This window comes from Leuciscus leuciscus, assembly GCF_965113295.1.
Source record: "Leuciscus leuciscus genome assembly, chromosome: 19".
NCBI lineage: Eukaryota > Metazoa > Chordata > Actinopteri > Cypriniformes > Leuciscidae > Leuciscus > Leuciscus leuciscus.
In genome coordinates, this window is record NC_138743.1 from 31339630 (window position 1) to 31357336 (window position 17707).

Genomic DNA, 17707 nt, shown 5'->3' on the forward strand with positions numbered 1-17707 from the left:
AAATGAAAATTAGTCCATGATTTACTCACCCCCAAGCCATAGGTGTATATGACATTCTTCTTTCAGACGAATACAGTCGGAGTTATATAAAAATAAATGTCCTGGCTCTTCCATGCTTTATAATGGCCATCAAAGTGCATCCATCCATGATTAAAGTGCTCCACATGGCTCTGGGGGTTAATAAAGGCCTTCTGAAGTGAAGTGATGCGTTCGTGTAAGAAAAATATCCATATTTAAAACTTTATAAAGTAAAGTAAGCTTCCGGCAGACGACCACACATCGATTTACGGCGAAAGAGTAACCCTTGAACTTGACGCACAACGTAATGACGAACACGGAAGTGCAGAGTATAGAGCAAAACAAAACCCCAATTACGAATTCGAAGTCTAAAACGATAATTTTTAAAGAGAAATGTCGGAGGAGCTTGAGTTTGTTGCCCCGCGAGAGGCGTCAAAGCTTACGCTATACTCCTACATCCTACGTCATACATCGTCAAGTGTTACTCTTTTGGCGTAAGTCAACTTGCGAAGGCCGTCTGCAGTAAGCTAGTTATTTTAGTTGATACAGTTTTAAATATGGATATTTTTCTAAACGCATCGCTTCACTTCAGAAAGCCTTTATTGACCCCCCAGAGCCGTGTGGAGCACTTTTATCATGGATGGATGCACTTTAATGCCTTCAAAAAAATATACAGCCGATCACTGCCATTATAAAGCTTGGAAGAGCCAGGACATTTTTTTATATAACTTCGATTGTATATTTGTCTGAAATAAGAATGTCATATACACCTAGGATGACTTGAGGGTGAGTAAATCAGCATTAGGGTGTGTATGACTGTGGAGGAGAGAGAACAAGCAAGAGGCAGGTTTGAAGAAAGACTGCAGAAATAGAGATGAGACACAATACAAAAGAGAAAAGCTCTTAAGAACAACATCACTGGAAAATGAAGGGTTATGATCAGGCAAAAGCTTTAGGACCCGCATTAATATTAGAAAAGCTTTCCAGCGCTGGAGAGAGCTAAGCGGGAAGGCCCGATAAAAGACACGGAGGTTGCTTTGATTCGGCTCCACACGTGAGTAACACTGGGTTTGAGCGTCATTGTTTGTCTGGAGCTGCTGTGCTGTTGGCAACTAACAACTATAGGGAGTATTGGGACCATAACCTTTGGACATCTACAGCTGAAGGAATCAATAACATCTATAGAGAAATTAGAGCATTTCATTACACATTCAGCTTCTTTTGCTCTTTCTGTCAGGAAATTTTTGTTCCTTTTCTATGTTGGTCCATGCTAGAGTATAGCTGACACAAATCATGACATATTGTTAATGTTTTATATGTTATACAGAACATATGCTGAAGATATAATAATAATAATATTTAAGATTTAGTATATTTTCAGAAGAGCAAGGTTGATTGATTGTAGTTTTCGCTCAATTGATTTCAATAAATTGAATTTGGATAAACACATCTGATTTTATCAAGCCTAGCTGAGAATTTGGCTCTATGAACACTGATTAAAAAACATATCGTAGTCTGTAATGTAATTCGTGTGTAACATATCCACTGCTTTCAGCTGTCACACCGTACTTCCATTTACTTGCGTTAGATGGCAGTATAACTTAAGAAAATTTGGCCAAATAGGAAAAGAAAAAGTTTTTGGTTAGGCTGGCATTATGTTGTGAAATTAATTAGTATGCCCTAGATCAATGTGTAATCTACATGCTTAAGGCACCCATAAAATCCATAACAGGCAATAAAATATAAACAGCTCACACCAATGAATAACAGCAGTTTATATTCAAACTAATTTATACTGAATTGACCTTTCCCATTTCAGAGCTGAATAAAATAGGTGTCTTCAGTCAAAAATCTTCATCAAGATTAAGAAAACAAGTTCAATTTTAACAATATTAATTAACCACAATGATTTAAAACACTATATATATATAAGATGGCTTTTGTTTTTGTTTTTGAAGGTAGTCCACTTTCTTTCAGACTGCCATTCAGCTGGAAATCAAGCTTTTGGCTTGAACTGAAGATTAAGTTAATCATCGAAAGTCTTGCAAATTCTTTTAAAGGGCTTAAACAAAAATAAATGTAGGCTAAAGATGGCCATTAAGCACTTAAAACTTAGCCTGTTGGGATAATGTAACCCTTTCATCTTATAACATACCAAAGGCAAGAGCTGTCATTTACCGAATATGAACTGCAGTTATGCAAAAACGAACCGCAGTTGTGTTGCAATCCACACTACACAAGACCTGGCAAGTTCTGAGAGCAAGCAAACAACCTATATTTTTCAATGCAAAATGCTGTCCGCTCGTTCAATAGTTTAAAACAAAACACAAAATCTAAAAGTATGATAAATGAGAGTTACAATGGTATCAATAAGATGTAATGAGCTATAGGGAAAGACAACAAAACAGACGCATGTCTCTTTGGCCGAGTTTTCTTTAGCAGGCCTCCATTGTCATCAGCCAATCAGAAGCACAAAAGCGCCAATTCTCACGCTGTCACGATACTGACAGATGGGACCAATCTAATAACATAACAAAAACTATGTGACCTCATTGTTATTGATTCATTTTAAATCTAAAATAAAAGGACGGATGCACACAGTGTAGGCTATACTGAGTCGCCATCCTCAATTGAGTTTACATCATCTCTCCCATTAATCATTAAAACTGCATTGTTTATGATTATGTATTCTGAAGTGGATTGTTGTTTATACGGTTTATTATCAGGGTTGGATATACATTAGGGTCTCTTCACTCTTCCAAGATCATGAATTTGGAAGACTTCTTGGATGAAGAAGTTTATGGAGTCTTGATTAAAAAAACATGTGACAGAGTAAATATTATTTCCAAAAGACAATTTTATTAATTATAAAAAATGTGAACCTTCAGTTTTATTGCATAGTTATTCTGTGACTCACCTTTTGAGTCAAATGAAAAGTGTTTAAGGTCACAACAGTCACGTTTCTGCAGGTATGGTGTGATGTCTCTATGAAGAAGCTGTCCTGTAGAGCTTTTTTTTTAACTGTCTGTACTTGAACCTCTCATAAAACCAAGCTCATTTTCCTCAAGAGCTTTCCTCATGAACATTCCCAAATTATTACTTTGTCCACAAAGGTGAGTCACACTTTCCATTCAGCCAACCTGCCGGTCCAATCGCACGACCATTTCTCCATGCGAATTCCTTTTATAATGCTGCTAGGCACCACCATATTTACTGTTTCACACATAAAATTATGCACAAAAGACCCTTAACAACCTACATTAACCCCCAAACCCAGACACGCTTGACTGAATAAACTCAGGTGAAGTTGCATAAAATATCCCTATTCCACTTACATTTGCAATGCATTAAACTTAATCAGCTATATTTATTTACAGTACATTGCTGGTTTATAAGAGAATGTTTTAGCACCCGGTTATGGCTAGCTTGTAAAAACAATATAGACCTCTAAATGTTATGTTTATGCAAATGTTTAAGATGCACTGTTACCTAGCATCAGACTTTTCTTTGGCTGCATCAGAACAGCCTTCGGACTATTCATTTCATTCCCTTGTAAAGCTGACAGCTGAACAAAAGGTTCGTGAGCTGATTTTGCACTTCAGCAAGTTTATTGGGAACTGTTTGTCATTTATTTTCACTTTAAACTTTAAATCTAATTAAAATTTCTGACCAGAGGAAAATTAAGATGCACTTTCATCATTGCAGATCCAAATATGAGTTATTGATTTATTTTGGTCCACATTCTTCTATGCAATTGTCCGAATTTAGAACTTAAAAACCTTGCAACCATAGTTTTTTTTATTCGTTTTTTTTTATATGTTTTTATTTTGACTAGAAGACAAGCTTCTTTAGACTTTTCTTTTATCTCTTCTCATTTTTATTGTGTAGCCTATCTGTTTTGGGTGTCTGGCTTGGGATCAGGTTTGGTGAGCCTGTTTAAACTCAGGTACTGGTTCACTGCCATGGAACGGTTTATGTTCCTAGCTTCCATATTTTAATAAACACACATTATTGTTCAAGGCTGCCAATACTCACACTGTATTTTGCACCACAACCTTGTGTATGGCTTCGTTTTGAACTCAACTGTTGGGATATGAGCAGCTTGTAAACATTAGAAAGTCTGATTCTAAATTAATTCAAAGAAATACAAATATCTATGTTTCTATGATGAAAAACAAACTTTTTAGCTGTTTACTCAGAGTTTGGTTTACAAAGCTTGAGCATTGTACCCGAAACAGCTTTCCATCCACAGACGATTCCTTCATGGATGGGCAAGAGCTTTCTTTTAATTAGTGGGAATGACTAATGGAAAGAATGAGCTCAAATAATGGAGGGTGAGAGAGGGAGCAACAGCTTGAGGCGGTTAGGTACAGTCGGGCCATTGACCTGATAACAAACAACATTTGTATTGCATATCGTCATATATCGTCTTGATTGGAAATGACAGTCTTTAACCCAATAAACAGGAATAGGTTTCTTAGCTTTAAGTGGCTACTTTAGGTAGCCTACAATGAAGTCATGCATGAGTGCAGAGAATATGATGCCTTGAATCAGCAACCGTGGCATCATGCATCTGTCCCTGATCTTGTATAAGATAATATAAGGGTTGTACCAGTACATTTTAATTTCTACATGGGATATTAGGTTAGTTTTCTTTTTATCACATATCTAAATCAACATATGGGGTGCATTTTGGTTCCCGAAGTAAAAACTTTACATTTTCTCTGTAAGGGAATTTATTTTAAACAATTAGCCTAGGCCTATAAACATTATATGACCTACTGTCAGTTCAGAGGTTGTTAATCAATGGTATATATGCTTTTGTTAAAGTTATCTGTTCGCATTATTTCAACTCAATTTAAAAACAATCACATTTAACTGTGGAATTTGTGGTAAAAACAAAACAAAAAAACTACAAGTGTCCCAAATGACGCACTATGCACTTACTGCAATGTACTCAACCGTGTAGTGTTAGGTTATTTGTCATTCAGCATCGGAGTCTGACAGCCCTCCCCCTCCACTACGTAAGGAAAGCTGCAACATTACACAGTTTTGATTTTATTATCATCCTATTTATTTTGATTTGGCGCTCAAGGCGAGTGACGTCATGTTAGCGCTGATTGACCTTCCAGTTCCGTTCAGCGACTGTTTTGAGTGGGCCCAATGAAATATTACAGATTATTACATACATATATTTATATATTCCCAAAAATAATTCAGTAAGAATACACAGGAAGTTACAATGTATTTGATGGGAAAACAACATAGGCTTGCCGCTTAAAGGTACAATATGTAAGAATTTTGCATTGAAATATCCCAAAATCTCAAGGCCAGTGTTATATATTTTGTTAAGTTGATTACTTACAACATCCCAAATGTTTCCAACTATTTTTAAATCGTGAGAAAATTGCGATTTTATCCAAGGAAACGGGGCGTTAGAGCAGGGGGGAGCTGGGAGTCGCCAGTCAATTGCGTCATATCCGCGTCACCCTCGGTTTCCGCTCGTACTGCGTGGAGTCCTGGACAAATGCGGAAGTTGTAGTTGTAGCGTCTATCAAGCTACAAACTTTAGCTTGTTTCTTGCAGTCGTTATGGGACACAATTATTCTTTACCGATTGCAGCTGGTTCTGTCGACAAAGCATGCTTAATTTTATATTTTCCAAATGTAGCATTCGGTAATAGTTATGTTTATGTAAGGAAAGTATTATTGCTTTAGATTTGTGTTTAGTTTATTGACATTGTTTATCACGTCTGGTGTTTATGGCCATGTAAATAAACATAGCATGTGTTATACATAAAGATTAATCAGTATTTTGGCAAATGATGTGGGCATGTTCGAATGTACTTTTACAACAATTGTTTAGAACACGTAAAACTGCGCAGCGTTATCACAACAATGAATTCAACAAATACAGTAACATCTATGATAACCAATTTAGTATTAAACCTTACTTTTCTTGCGGTTAATTCATTTTAATGAAATAAAAGTGTGATGAGGTTTAAGAGTCAGGAAGGAAGAAGACAGGGGTCGGCGTGACTGGGACTCGTACTTTATTAAAATAAAGCAAAACAAACAAAAGCCGCGCACAACGCGCATTCACCGTGGCAACCGCGACGGCACAAAACAGTTCAAAAATGAGAGCTCGGATCCACCGATTCTCTTTCTCTGCGTCCAATTTTCTCTCCAGTCTCTCTCTCGTTCCAGCGCGGCTTATAAGCTCTCCACGCCAATAATACTTTGCACTTGATCTACTTGCTCGTCTCTTCTCTCTCCCGTTACAGACCGCGCTGAACCACGCCCCCCTCGCCACAAAAAGCATGTCATTAAACGCAACATTTATAAAAATAGAACTTAGCCTCATCCATGAACATGATTTTTCGATTCCCGTCTGACTGATTTACATCCACGGTGGAGTTTAAAACGACAGTTCCCATCATTCCACGCTCCTTCACATCGTCATCAAGCTACGCCGTTGTTGTTGTTGTTTGGAATGTAGCGCCCTCTAGCGGCAAAAAAATTCTTGCATATTGTACCTTTAATCATAAAACTAAGTATTAGCATAATCGTTTTATGAATTTTAGCCTATGTTTTGTGGTATTAGTTTGTTTATCTCTATCCAAAACATTACACCGACTGTATTGATATGTAAAAGTCAAACAGAACAAAATATTAGGCGATAGTTTTTCAGATAATAACCGCCAGTCACAGAGGAGAGTCAGAGGAACTAAACATGACATAAAACAGGTAGGCTCCCTAAAGCCATCAATATGCCCAGAACAAGGCCCAACTGTCATCTCTTTTTTTCTTTCAGCGTACACACAAGGACCTCAAACGTGTAAAAGTCTGGGTAAGCATTTATCATCATTATCTCCTCCATTTGTGTGTCATTTCTATTGCTGCTTGCAAAAGTCAAAGTAATTTTCTTCTCGAGCCATAAAGGACACATTTTCGGTGAGCTGTTCTTATTGAGAGGGATTTTTTAACCCTTTTATCTGTACCAAACACTGTAGATTGAATAAGAGTGATGATCAGCTTATTTGGTAAAACCAAAATATTGTTTCACAATCAGGGGCCGGAAATCCACTCACAATTATGATCCAAAGGTGAAGGGGTTCAATCTGTGCTGTCAAGGGCAAGCTAGACTCCACAAAACAGAGGTATCAGGTATGTCGTTGGGTTCACACTCCTCAGATTTTGCATATTATAGTTTTAATATGACTAGACTGCAGCCTCTTTTTCCTTAAATTATTAACTCACTATTTCCAGTGGTTCCTGGAAGATTGATTGTGACAGGGTTTTTAGACTAATGCACGTGCTACCATAACCTCAGTATTAAAAGTGAAGAGGAAAAATTTGTGTTCAGCTAAAGTAATGACACATTCCGACCTGCTCTTAACAGCAGGAAGAGTGCTTTCACCAAGGCTGTTTTTTAAAAGCAATTCTTTTCTTGTTGAAATGGACAAGATGCACCAATGGAAGAACCTGGTTTTCTTCATGCTTTTTCTGACCTGATATTTAGGGAGTAGGCTATATCTGTTCACATGCAATGGAGCATGCAAAGTAATTATATCCAAAAAGTATGTCACATTACCACTGCTGTTTTTCTATGTCACAGTGACAGAAGGCAGTAGGGAAAAAAAGATAAAGAGAACGCAAAATGGATCTGAAGTGCAGATTTCACAGACGGACGGGCAGATCACAGCTTGTTTAAATCTTTTTTTGGCTGAGATCCAGATAAAAAAAGCATTGACTCCTAAAATAAAACATTTAGTATCCACATGACTTGATAAAGATGGTTGTACAGAAGTTCTTCAGTTCATTGCATAGTAGCTTCTTACTTTAGCGGCCGTTTAAAACTTTACATGCGTTTTGGCCGTTCATTTACACAACAATGGCATTTTTGGTTGTTAAAATACAAACTTTTGAAAACGGGTTTCAAAGTGCAAGATTTTGAAAACGATACCGTTTTTATCTCCATGTCAACTAAAAAAAACGTGAATTTGTGAAAACGTTGACGTCATGCGCATGCATATAATATGTTCAGCCTATAGGCACTTTACAAAGTGACATCGCCAACTACTGGCCTGGCAGTATAATACAGCGTTTTCAGTCGTTTTTGCAGATCCGTTTGAACAGGGATCGTTTTGACAATGTTGTTGTCTGTACACAAAAAAAAGGGCAAAGGAAAAACTTTTACATTTTTAGTACATTGTTGTTGTGTAAACGTACCCTTAGGGGCTGTTTAACACAACACTGTTTTCAACTAAAAACTTAAGGAACACGCCGACTTTTTGGGACTTTAGCTATTCACCTTATCCCCCAGAGTTAGATAAGTCCATACATACCTTTTCCAGAGTTCGCTCAGAGTTGGAGGAAATCACTCCGCAGAAGTAGCAGTGCTTAGTCTTCTGAGAATACAGTTCCCAGTATGTATACGGTTAGAAGATGTCTGTGTCTCATGTGACCATGTTATTCGTACACGCTGTGACTATACAAATCACAACATAGGAAAATGTTGGCGTTATTTTGTCACTTATTGGGAGCAGTATGCTAGCTGGAGCCGTTTACCTCCAGTCTTTGTGCTAAGCTAGGCTAGCGATGGGTGCGTCAGACAGAGTTACAGCACGCACAGAGATGAAAAAGGTATGTATGGACTTATCTAACTCTGGGGGATACGGCGAATAAGCTAAAGTCCCAAAAAGTCAGCGTGTTCTTTTAAAACTTTTTTGGCCGTTCGTTAACACGACATCAGCGTTTTGGGTGCCCGAAAACGCAAAGTTTTGAAAACGGGTTTCAAGTGCACAAACAGTCTCTGTGTAAACAACAAAAATGTGAATCTCTGAAGACGATGACGTCATGCACATGCGTATTACGTGTTCATTCTATAATGTTTCATCGCCATCTAATGGCCTGGCAGCAGAAGACAGGGTTTTTTGTCGTTTTCGCGGATCCGTGTGAATGGGGTTTGTTTTGACAATGGTGTCGTCTGTACGCGGAAAACTCAAAGGCGAAACTTCTCTGTTTTAAGCATATCGTTGCCGTGTAAACGTACCCTTAGTTTATATACATACACTGAAACACTAAGGACTAAATAAGATAATTAACTAGACACAGACGTAACACATGAGGGCAAATCAAAAACCATGGCAACAGATTAACTGGAACAAAGGAAACATATACTAACACAAGAAAATGAACTGGGAAAACTCAAACCCAGAACAGACATGACAATGTAAGAATATTTCTGCCTCTTTTGGGGGTTTAAAAAGGAAAATGTTACTGTTCCAGCATGTGTGCAAAAAAAGCTTTCTATCAATTCAACTTTACAATGGACCTAACATGTTAAACAATAACCAATAGTATATATTTTTTAAACATTTTAAAGATTTTAGAATATCATTATTAATTTATTAAAGAATACCATTAATAATGTATACAACAAAACATATACAGTGGGTACGGAAAGTATTCAGACCCCCTTAAATTTTTCACTCTTTGTTATATTGCAGCCATTTGCTAAAATCATTTAAGTTCATTTTTTTCCTCATTATTGTACACACAGCACCCCATATTGACAGAAAAACACAGAATTGTTGAAATTTTTGCACATTTATTAAAAAAGAAAAACTGAAATATCACATGGTCCTAAGTATTCAGACCCTTTGCTGTGACAGTCATATATTTAACTCAGGTGCTGTCCATTTCTTCTGATCATCCTTGAGATGATTCTACACCTTCATTTGAGTCCAGCTGTGTTTGATTATACTGATTGGACTTGATTAGGAAAGCCACACACCTGTCTATATAAGACCTTACAGCTCACAGTGCATGTCAGAGCAAATGAGAATCATGAGGTCAAAGGAACTGCCTGAAGAGCTCAGAGACAGAATAGTGGCAAGGCACAGATCTGGCCAAGGTTACAAAAAAATGTCTGCTGCACTTAAGGTTCCTAAGAGCACAGTGGCCTCCATAATCCTTAAATGGAAGACGTTTGGGACGACCAGAACCCTTCCTAGAGCTGGCAGTCCGGCCAAACTGAGCTATCGGGGGAGAAGAGCCTTGGTGAGAGAGGTAAAGAAGAACCCAAAGATCACTGTGGCTGAGCTCCAGAGATGCAGTCAGGAGACGGGAGAAAGTTGTAGTAAGTCAACCATCACTGCAGCCATCCACCAGTCGGGGCTTTATGGCAGAGTGGCCCGACGGAAGCCTCTCCTCAGTGCAAGACACATGAAAGCACACCTGAAGGACTCCAAGATGGTGATAAATAAGATTCTCTGGTCTGATGAGACCAAGATAGAACTTTTTGGCCTTAATTCTAAGCGGTATGTGTGGAGAAAACCAGGCACTGCTCATCACCTGTCCAATACAGTCTCAACAGTGAAGCATGGTGGTGGCAGCATCATGCTGTGGGGGCAGTTGGAAAGTTTTTTCTTTCTTCAAAGCAGAGACCAGGAGACAGTTGGGATCGCGTTCAACAGAAGTTATTCTTTATTGAGAACTCCGCTGTACGTGGCTGCAGTACTTCCAACATTATCTGACTAAGGGAACTTTACATGGTATCTTATAGGCAGTTCAGTGGGCTGTCCTTAAAGGTGCTGAACTTACACACAGCCTTTAGGGATGACTACTGAATCTAATCATCTAAAGACAATAGAGGCAATTACCCCCAACTGAGATAATGGTACCCCCCAAATGGTATAAACAACAAATGGTCATGAGAACTAAGACTATGAAACATTCACACATAGTTCATCTCTTAGTAGGAAGATTAAAGACTAACAAAACCCCTTCAAAGGAAACTGTTAAATATAATCAGTAAATGTATGCCCTCATGTTCACCTTGAATGCCCAATACAGTATAGTTCATCTTAGTTTTTTATGTGATGTTATGTAAGGAAGTAGGATCAGCAGATCTAAAACATATTCTTAAATTTGTAATCCTACAGGGCGTTTTTCAGCTGCAGGGACAGGACGACTGGTTGCAATCGAGGGAAAGATGAATGCGGCCAAGTACAGGGATATCCTGGACGAAAACCTTCTCCAGAGTGCTCTGGACCTCAGACTGGGCCGAAGGTTCACCTTCCAACAAGACAATGACCCTAAGCACACAGCTAAAATAATGAAGGAGTGGCTTCACAACAACTCCGTGACTGTTCTTGAATGGCCCAGCCAGAGCCCTGACTTAAACCCAATTGAGCATCTCTGGAGAGACCTGAAAATGGCTGTCCACCAACGTTTACCATCCAACCTGACCGAACTGGAGAGGATCTGCAAGGAGGAATGGCAGAGGATACCCAAATCCAGGTGTGAAAAACTTGTTGCATCTTTCCCAAAAAGACTCATGGCTGTATTAGATCAAAAGGATGCTTCTACTAAATACTGAGCAAAGGGTCTGAATACTTAGGACCATGTGATATTTCAGTTTTCTTTTTTAATAAATGTGCAAAAATGTCAACAATTCTGTGTTTTTCTGTCAATATGGGGTGCTGTGTGTACAATAATGAGGAAAAAAATGAACTTAAATGATTTTAGCAAATGGCTGAAATATAACAAAGAGTGAAAAATTTAAGGGGGTCTGAATACTTTCCGTACCCACTGTATACTAATGTAAGCCTACATTACAAGACTGCAAGACTAATGTGAGACACAAGCCTAAATTATACATTGCAATAATAATTCCCAGTACATTTTGAATCGGACATACTTGAAAAAAGCTTGCAGTTCAGTGAGGCTCTACAATTTGCCCCAATGGTCTCTACAATCTACTTGGGCTTACAACGTTTTTGAGAAAAACAGCCCAGAGCTGCTACTGAGTTCACAGTTGACTTCCTCACTGAACTGCGAGTGATGAATGAATCGGTGACAGGTTGAGTTTGATTTAAAGGTCTAACTCACGAGGGGGTTTGAGGCTGATTTGTGAATCTTTTTGACTGACTCAATGAAAAGAATCAGTTCATAAGAGTGCTTTCTTACAAGATGAAACCTCGGACAAAACCTCATGTGGATGTGCAAGAAGCTTTCCCGACTGTCATCGATAAAGATTAAACTTAAAATTATTGTTGCACATTTTTATTTTCTAGTCATTTTTTATTTTCTAGTTTGGGGTAGAAAATATGCAGGATTTTTGTGTTTTGGTGTTGATGAGAGAATATCATCACTTCAGTTTTGTGACTAAGTAAAGCATGGCTGTTTACAAAAATACAACTGCAAATTTACTGTTATGAACTTACTGAGAGTTATTTTTATTTTGACTTGAGCCTATCAGGGTGTCTAACTCTTCAAAAACAACTTAACCTGTTAGAAGACATTTTGTGGTTTTGATTTAAATTAGAGAAAGCCTTGCTCTTAGCCCATGCATTCCAGCACCACAAGAAGTTCAGAAAGTAATACTTCTCCTCTTTGAAGTGCCCCCCAAGATCAAGTCTTCGACATCACTAACTCATTTCATGTCTAAGCAAATAACCCTCACCTTCTTGAAGTTCCAGGCTCTGATCATGTTGTAATAAAGTGGATTCATGGTCATCTGGACTTCTGACTGACTCGTTGTGTCGACCCTAGTCTTTTGTCACTCAATTGAAAGAACATCTGCTGCTTTTATGAAAACCCTATTGGCTCAGGACCGCATTGTCACTGATGATTGACGAATCAGTTGAAACCTCCTGTATTTGAATTGTTACTGTGGTTTTGAGAGAAAAAAGTTTAAAGGGGTATTTTAGAGACTTGAGATATGGGGCAAGCTGAGCTTAAAGTTGTCTTAATTGAAAGCATCAAAGAGTAACGAAACACCAAAGAAATCGCTTAAATCTCGAATTATCCATCACATTTCTTTAGTAAACAGGCAGAGGCCCTACTGGGCTGGGTAACCACACACACTGAACTAGGAACAGGCCTTTAGAAGCTGCGTTGAGAAACATCTGTCAGTGCGGTGCAGCTCTCTCTCACTCAGTATTTGTGGGTGGTTTGTTATGCTATTTTGGATTGGGTGCTGCTGCTAAAGGGCCAGTCTGGAGTGTGGGGGAAAGCCACAGTGGCGTCTGTCTCCTGGGGCCCTCAGCTGAGGCACCCGCTGAGGACCCAACCATTACTTTCTGATGTGATGCTCTAAAAATTACTTAGGGGTCACATCCGGACAGATTTTATGAACTTGTAACAGCATAGATGTGATTATTTGTGACAAAGTGTGATCTTGCACACAAAGTAGACTATTAATTCACCCTGTCTTTTCATTTTTTTTATTTTTATTATATTAATTTTGGTTAAAGTGCCCCTCCCATTTTTCAGTGACCTTGGTTCTAGAAATATTTTTCCCATAAGTCTTTGTTTAAAGATTTAAAAGACAAACCAAGATTTAAAAGACAAACCAAACCAAAAGCAAAGGCAGCAGTCCCTCACGGACGACTGCTGCCACATATAATAAAACAAAACATCAAATAAAAAAGTCCAGGCCTGGTCCTCTCCTCCTTTTATGGTTCTCGCTCCTCCTTTTATGCTTCCGCTCCTCCGTGAGAGATACGAGACCGGTGTGTCGCGCAGGTGTCGCTCATTATCAATCATGCCACCGGCCTCGCACCGCTCTGTCACGGCCCTCGTCCTGCTCGCCACAAATATATTTTAAGTTATTTGCTATATATATATATATATATATATATATATATATATATACAGTATCTCACAAAAGTGAGTACACCCCTCACATTTCAGCAAACATTTTAGTATATCTTCTCAAGGGACAATACAATAGAAATGAAACTTGGATAGATTTTAGAGTAGGCAATGCACTGCTTGCATAGCAGTATATTTAATGTCCTTTGAAAATAACTCAACATACAGCCATTTTTGTCAAAATAGCTGGCAACAAAAGTGAGTACACCCTAAGTGAACATGTCAAAACTGTGTCCAAAGTGTGAATATTTTGTGTGAGCACCATTGTTATCTAGCACTGCCTTGATCCTCCTAGGCATGGAATTCACCAGAGCTGGACAGGTTGTTGCTGGGATCCTCTTCTACTCCTCCATCACGACATCATGAAGCTGCTGGATGTTAGACACATGGCGCCTCTCCACCTTCCGCTTGAGGACGCCCCACAGGTGCTCAATAGGGTTCAGGTCTGGAGACATACTTGTCCACTCCATCACCTTCACCTTCAGCTTCCTCAGGAAGGCAGTTGTCATCTTGGCGGTGTGTTTGGGGTCGTTATCATGCCGTTTGGCCCAGTTTCTGAAGCGAGGGCATCATGTTCAGCTTCAGAATGTTGCAGTGTTGGAATCCATGTTTCCCTAAATGAAGCGCAGCTCCCTAGTACCAGCAGCACTCATGCAGCCCCAGGCCATGAAGCTACCACCACCATGCTTGACTGTAGGCAAGACACAATTTTCTTGGTACTCCTTACCAGGGCGTCGCCACACATGCTGGACACCATCTGAGCCAAACAAGTTTATCTTAGTCTCATCAGACCACAGGACATGGTTCCAGTAATTCATGCTCTTGGAGAGGTTGCTTTCAGCAAACTGTTTACAGGCTTTCTTGTGAGCCAGCTTCAGAAGAGGCTTCCTTCTTGGACGACGGCTATGCAAACCGACTTGTTGCAGTGTGTACCGTATGGTCTGAGCACTGACAAGCTGACCTTCTGCAACCTCTAAAGCAATGCTGGCAGGACTCATGCGTCTGTTTTTGAAGCCAGCTTCTGCACCTGACGCACAGCACGAGGACTAAACTTCTTTGATTGACCCTTGCGAGGCCTGTTCCGAGTGGAACCCGTCTTGGAAAACCTCTGTATGACCCTGCCACTGTACTGTATCTCAGTTTCAGGGTGTTACCAATCTTCTTATAGCCTAGGTCAACTTTGTGGAGAGCAACTATTCTAATTCTCAAATCCTTAGAGAGTTATTTGCCATGAGGTGCCATGTTGAACATCCAGTGGTCAGTATACACAAATTTGTATGATCCTGTCAAGCAGACAAAAACATGAACATGATGAATAGGACGTGTGGCTTTGCATGGTTAAACGACGTACAGCTATTATCACTTAGGGTGTACTCACTTTTGTTGGCAGCTATTTTGACAATAATGGCTGTATGTTGAGTTCTTTTCCAAGGACATTAAATATATACTGCTATACAAGCAGCACATTGACTACTCTAAAATCTATCCAAGTTTAATTTCTATAGTATTGTCCCCTGAGAAGATATACTAAAATGTTTGCTGAAATGTGAGGGGTGTACTCACTTTCGTGAGATACAGTATATATATATATATATATGCACTAAACAATTCTTTTGGCATAATTTGCTTGTTTTGATTCTCTGATTGGTGGAGATTTCTTTGCAGAATCATGGATAATGTAGTTTTTAATTTCACTTTTAAGCACAATTATTTTAAAATGATACCTTCAACAAAAGCATACGTTGAAATAGTATTTGAAAAGGTTGTATACGATTGATTAACAACCTCGTAGCTCACAGTATGTCTTTAAAGGTTTATATGTTATTGTTAAAAATCAGTTCCCTTATGGGATTTTTTTTACTTCTGGAAACCGACTGTTGCACTCTATTGTAACTGTTTGATATTCATAACAGAATTACCTCGTTTGGTACTGTTTTGTGGTTAAAAAATAATCCATCCACCAATGTGGAAAGTCCATGTGTGTACCCAGTTGAACCGTTTTTGCCACAGCTGGCAAACTTGCTAAAGCAAAACATAGAGACAGGCCAAGAAACATGGGATTGAATTTCATTGGTATAATGTAAATGCACAAATACTGCTTGTTAAAATCCCAGTGTAGGAGAGGTGGTTCACCGGTCAAGAGAAGTATTGGTGGTTTTTGTAATGTCTTACATTAATAAGGATTAGCTCTCTACAGCTACAGTTTTTTAACTACAAACAAACAAACAAACAAACCACAATTTCAGTTGCATTTCAACATTTCAATCAATTGACAGACCTAATAATGTTAAAAATTTTTGTCTGTCTTCGCAAATGAGTACTGGTTTAAACTAAACTCTCACATTAAGTTCTATGACATTTCAAATGGTTCCAGTAAAGTCATTTTAAAGTCTAACCAGCTCTTGCTTCCTGCTCAAGTACTCACTTGGCATGGTCTTTCTCTTTATTTGTAGCCCAGTCTATGACAAATTTGAGTCAGTAATCTGTCTGAAACCCTTGATTTCCACTTTGACATTAGAAAGCCCCAATAATATTCATTCACTTGATCCAAAGGCTTCAGTCACAGCCAGCTTAGTGCTTGTTTCTCCAAGTTTCTCCAAGAGTCCACGTGAACTGTTTTGCTTGTATTAGTGAGCGCAGTCTCTCTCACAGTTCTTGGAGCATTGTGTTACATCGGGACGCTCGCCCTCGCTCATAAAAGCATGCAGTCATTTAGTTTGAAGCATTCTACAGATCACTTCCAAAAGGCTTATATATCATTATGAGACAGACCTGGCTCTGCAACTACCGTATCTTTATTACCGTTGCTTTAATGGCTTCTGTGGGAGTGAAGTCATCTGCTTACATCCACCTCTGTACCATGAATGGTCTGATGTGTGGCCAGAGTGAATGTTCTGCAAAGGTCCTCAAATGTCCTCTGATCTAATTTCCTCTGTTAAAGGCAATGGCTAATCAATGAGATTCAGTAAACCTGCAAAAATGTGTCTGCAAAAATAATCAAGAATGGCATGTAATGCAGATTTGAGTCTGACCTAAATTTTGACACACACATAAGTGCACAAACAAAACACATTTTTCTGAACTGAATTAGACTAGTCAGTTATCAACTTTCTAAGATGAGATAAAGGTTGGTAAAATCACATTTCGTTGGCTTGTTTTTGTCTGCTAACTGATTGACTTTTTATGTTATGCTGGATGTGACATTCCTGTTTCTGATGACACTAAATCAGTTTTAGGTTATCTAAAGCTACCAAAAGTATTTTAGGTAAATCATTGTTGTGTCTCATTAATGTGTTTTTGAATCATTATGATATTTTATCTGTTGCCAGGGATTACTTTGAATGGATTTCAGGAGGGAAGAAATTATGAATCTCATATGCTGTGTGTCATTAAAACAACGTTTCTGATAAAATGCTAGTTTGGGTATTTTTTTAAATTTTTTTTTTATTTTTTTAAAGGCAGGCCTGCCACAAACATGGTGGCATATTATTAATTATATTATTATTGGCTTTGTTCAAACTGCTCCTGAGAAAAAATCCATATCCATCAAGTTAATCAGTAGTGCCTGCACTATAATTTTACTTTGTGTTATTTGGACTGTCGTAAGCAGTGTTTGTTCCCAGTTCTTATGCTCGTCAGTTCTCAACTGAGGCAGAGGAGCACAAACCACAGGATTGGCCGAACACTTGTCAAGCTGTCAGGCATGGGCAGTGCAGTCTGGCTCACTATGAGTTCCTGCATTCTTAAACTTGCTAGGTTCTTAATACATGGCAGCCGCTCTTCTGCCACGTGGCAAGCGGCATAAAGAGCAGCTTTCTTTTACTTTGAGGTGTATAGTGTTGAGATTCAGCTCATGCCGAATATATTTCCCCTGTGCCAACTCCAGCCTGAGGTGAACCTCAGTGCACGAGTTCTCCATGCAGAAAACCAGGTAAGACCACCCTTGAGAATTACAGTGTCTGGGCCAAATCACTTTTTTTTTTGGCTTATGCAGCATTTATAACTATATTTTGACTGAAATTTAG

General features: G+C 38.8%; 1 long non-coding RNA gene across 1 annotated transcript in view; it reads right to left on the minus strand.

The window, feature by feature from the left end:
- Window positions 1-7840: 7840 nt before the first annotated feature.
- LOC309482859 overlaps window positions 7841-17707 on the minus strand; it is a 95518-nt gene continuing 85651 nt past the window's right edge. The window contains exon 3 of the long non-coding RNA XR_014200401.1: window positions 7841-7853. This is a non-coding gene — a long non-coding RNA (uncharacterized lncRNA). The remainder of the gene's footprint in view (window positions 7854-17707) is intronic.